The following is a 4,958-nucleotide window of genomic DNA, read 5'->3' as shown; positions in this document are numbered from 1 at the left end:
CGATTTTATTGTCGCCAACGATTACCTGTATGCTATGTGTTGTAATGAAAAATTATTCACGCGAAGCACTTTGCAAAACGCGAGCAAGATTGGCTACTTCGGCAATAAGCTCAGAAACAATGAGCAGTTCGCAGCGGATGGCCTGATGCTGTCTTGACTGGCCCGGTGCAGCGGAGCTGTAGGTCACCGCTCATTGCACGTCACTCTAATGTGGTGTTACGTCATTAAACTTTCGTTACGCTTCCTACACAGTGACGTCGATGTCAGTCGCGCTAGCGATGGGTCTCGATCGCGAGAATGAGCATTTATACAGACTTTGGAAGTGAATTAAAATATATTCTAAACGTTTACTGCGTGCAATACTTCGTGCTGAGCGTCCTTGCGTACAGGGAAAGCCTACAGCAGGCTTTTTATCGCCTCAAAATTTGGTGACACCACCTCTTTAACGGCATGGTCTTTCCTAGACCGGCCTGCAGTTCTCTTGTAGCCGAAATGCCATGACATGTTTCCCTCAAGGTAGTCAAAACTAAAACTAATGTCCCATACTCAACATGCTTCATAATCATTTCGTGGTTCTGGCGCGTAAAACCCAAGAATTTAATTTTAAAGGAAAATTTCCTCCCTAGCTTCTTCGATCCGCATTCTTTAAGAGGAAAGAAGAATTGTTCTCGGGGCTCATAGAAAGCCAACAATCAAGCCAAGGAAAGCATAGGTAGTACGTTATTTGTTGATGGTTTAAATGTAGTGTAACGAATATGACCTAAATTGAAAGGACATAAATGGCACGAAAAATCACACTTTCTTTCGGTGGGATTCAAACCCACAACTTTCGCATAACGCGTCTGATGCTCTAACAATTAAGCTACGATGGAGGGCGCTCCCTCGTCCACTTTGTTGGGTATTTGCGTGAGCTTGATCCCTGGGAGTGTTAGCAAGCGCAAATCGTCGCCGTAATTATAAGGTTGCGGGTTCGGATCCCACCGATGGAAAGGGTGTTTTTTCGTCTACTTGGATTCCTTTGAATATGGGTTATAATTATTACATCGCAGTTAAAAAAAGCAACAAATAATGTCCCCAATGTTTTCATTGGCTTAATTGGCTGTTGGTTTTCTAACAAATAACTGAGTCTCTCGAACTATTCTTCTTTCGCACTTTCATAGCAAGGGCTTCGTCCTGCCTCGTGACGCTTTCTGGCAAAAATAGTGTTTCACACTCGCCGCTTAGCTACGAGTGGCGCTGGTAACACTCTCAGGGATTAAACGCAGATAGATACTGCACAGAGTGGACGAGGGAGCGCCCTCTCTCGTAATCTTTTAAGGGGCTGTGATGTCCGTTTATAACAAAGATAAACAGGAACAGCAAAGTATGCAAACAAACAAAATAAAGCAATAAAGTAACATATTCAACATACATATAAAACTAAAAATACAAAATAGAAATAAACTAACAAAACTTGAAATTATGATAAATGCAGTAAAGCGAGTACGGAAACAAAAATACGACGCCCGACGCCACAGACAGTCAATATTTGCAAAACACACAAAAAAATGTGATCTTCCGTTAGGCTATCTTAACCCAATGAATCAGTTGTCTGAGAAATTTCAAACGAGGGCGCGTTTATCTCTTCTAAATTGGACATTCCGTCTCGTTGGACATTCAGTCTCCTTGGACATTCCGTCTCGGTTGTACATTCCGTCTCGTTGGACATTCCGTCTCGTTGGACATTCCGTCTCGGTTGGACGTTCAGTCTCGTTGGACATTCAGTCTCGATGGACATTCAGTCTCGGTTGGACATTCCGTCTCGTTGGACATTCAGTCTCGCCGGTCACGTGACCCATTGGACATTCAGTCTCGTTGTACATTCCGTCTCGTTGGACATTCAGGCTCTGAATCCGGGCTTGGACGCCTCGAGCGCCGCAAAGTCGCCCCCCCCCCCTTCATTGCCTCGAGTCCCTCCTCTCCATGCTTTCATCTTGTTGGAAGAGACCAGGGCTAAACCTCCAAAGAACGTCGCCGAGGACCGGGCGTCGCCTTTTAGAAGACTATACGTGGAATTGTAGAACGTGAAATATACGCGAGAAGAGCCCGCCGCGTGGCTTCGCCAGGGTGTCCTTCGAGGCTTCTCTTCGCGCTTCTAGGAGGAGCCAGCCCTTTAAGCCGAAATTTCGCGCGATAACTCACTCACTGCCAGAGGCGTGCGTGGCTCCAACGCATGCAGCTGTTTACACACACACACAACCACCTTCTCTTCGACACCGAGGTCGGCGCTATATAGCTGAGCTCGCTGAGACAGAGCTCTGGAGCATAAAAGAGTGAGTCTGTGTTCATCAAGAGCTCAGAGAGAGAGAGAGACGCTGGTGTTCATCACAGACGGGTCGAGGTCGACGTGGGCGCAAACCGAAGCGCTAGCAGACAGGCTATATACTTCGCCAAGTGGTTTGTCGTCCAACGAGCGTACCGTCGAATGTATACACCAATCAGGAGAGGCTATACAGACCGGTAGCTGCCTACAGAAACGGCCGAGTTTACCGAGCAAACCCTCCCACGAGCTGCGCCTAAATAGAATCAACACAGCGGCCGCCATGAGGGACTCGTGCCAAGAAGTTCTCCGCGTGCCTGCTCGCATTATCATCCTCGCGGTCGGTTTCGCAAGTCACCACGGAATGACTCTCGAAAACGGCTCTATAATATAAAGAGTCTCTCGTGAACACACATTCGGCTGAACAAGAGCGTCGGTGCCGCAATGGCGGCCACGTATACGACTTCGTGCGCGGTCTGGCGGCTGACAAACACCTGCGGCAGTGAATAAGCCGGCGTCATCGCGGTGACGCGATTTCGAAGCGAAGAGCGAATGACGCGCCTGCCTCTCCGATAGTAAACACGATACACGAATGAGTAGCTCGTTACACGAATGAGTGTTTGAATGACGATGAGGGGTGAGCGTGCTTTAAGCTGGCCAATGAGTAACTCACCTGTGCTGTTCCCACCGTACGGCATTCTGAGGTCATAGTAGGATCACGATAACCGCCGTACGACACACGACAGTTCGTTGCCGATAGGCATGGAGTCAGCGTCACAGACATCATATGTACGAATATCTGCAGGCGGCACTACTTTTGCAGTTAACGTGGCTTGAGCTATAGGAGTAACGGACATTCTCAACCCGTGGCAAAGTACCAGACGGCGTTATATTTGCAGCGATAGTGCTGCTGCTGTTCGTGAAGTCGATAGGCTCCAACGAAACCTTGTAAATGAAGCCTGTCTACCAGTGCGTCTGTAAGTGTGTGTGCTATTCGCGTCTTTATGTTATCGCTGTATATGCTGTACAGCATACGTTGTTATCTCATGGCACCTTGATTAGCAAATGAAGCAACCAACCAAGCTAACATCTCCAGCAAATGATTAAAACTTTTATATTTATCTTTATGCATATGCGACCACAGTGATATACAACGATGTCTACTTGTGAGAAGATTACGAACGAGTTACTGAAATGCATGCAACGCTACACGAGGTGATGTACAGGACGATCACGTGTTACTTCCAAGACATGCGTCAGCGACACATCTGACGTCATGGTCGGTGTAACGTTCTATAATGACGGATGAGCTCTTGTTTGACTGAGAGCGGTGCGCCGGAATCGTGCCAGCGTTGCTCGACGAGATGGCGGGAAGCCGAGAGGGATTGTTTTCGAAAGAATGAAGCTCTCACCTCGCTGACGCCACACATGCGCACGCTTGCAAAGGCTTCTCGGTTGTCACGAATACGCGTACGTCACGAACATGCATGACTGGGGCTGTGCAAACATGACGCTAATAAGTTGGTTCCTTTTTCTTTTGACCGAAACGCCCTTGGTTTCCTCGTTTGTTCGAAACACCACCGCGAAAACAAACGCCGAAAACCTGGCTTCTAAACTATGCGCGTAGGTGTGTAATGACACGCTCGAAAAATAAACTAGACGACTGAGGACCTTACACTCCAGTGCAGCCGTGGCACGCAATAACGGTAATACGCCCCACCCAACACGGCCAAGTGAGAAGCGAAAGAAAGAAATTAAAATAAAGCGAGCACAGGCGCGTGACACACTCAAACAAACGGACAATTAAGCTGTATCACAGGCAAATCTGGAACGCATAAACGCAAAAAAAAGCGACGTGCTTCGTTTCAAGCGCCAACTGACCTTCATTAGCGCCTTTCGCTCAATTTATTTTCTCCCCCCCCCCAAAAAAAAAAAAGAAAAACAAAGAAGAATAAAAAGAACTGGCAGAAAGAAGGCAATTAAAAACAGAAACGCTGTACAAAACTGCAGCGCACGAAGTCTGCCCGCGTGGCCAATTACCATTTCTTTTACACACTGCGCTTGATTTTTGCCCAGCTATACGCTGTGTACCTGCAATCATCGTACTTACTGCTGATGCCGCTCCACCCCAGCCTCACCTGCCGCCATCCTATTACTATTGTATACTTACTTTTTTCTCTTTTACTTTAACGAGGTATATACCCTGGCTGTAAGGGTCCTCGCATAACGTAAAACCTCCGCTTATGAGAGAAGCACGTTGCACCTCGCGAGCATAATGACCAGTGGGAAGAAGCAAACAATAAAGAACGCCCCATGTAGAACAGGCTAACTGACTGAAACGTCCGCTGGCTACCTTTCGTTTTTGCACGGCTATTAAACAACAACAACAACAACAACGACCACGACAACTACCAACAAACGCCCGCTCTCAACTTACAGCGGCCCCAATTTCTCCGCCGCATACGGGTAACTGCAATTACTTTTTGTGGGGTAACAAACAAACAAGACAAACAACCCGAAACAAAGACTCCAAAGGTAAGGCGTGTTGTAGTTTTTTTGCTGGGTGGGGGGTTCCCCTCCTCTCCTCCATTTGACGCGCGCGCTTGCCGCACGAGCGCGGCGGGGTGGACTGACAGTCCCCGAAGTCGTGATGCAACCT

This window comes from Rhipicephalus sanguineus, chromosome 3 (assembly GCF_013339695.2).
Source record: "Rhipicephalus sanguineus isolate Rsan-2018 chromosome 3, BIME_Rsan_1.4, whole genome shotgun sequence".
In the NCBI taxonomy this organism is placed as follows: domain Eukaryota; kingdom Metazoa; phylum Arthropoda; class Arachnida; order Ixodida; family Ixodidae; genus Rhipicephalus; species Rhipicephalus sanguineus.
The sequence above is the reverse complement of the archived record's forward strand: the minus strand, read 5'-3'. Positions refer to the sequence as shown.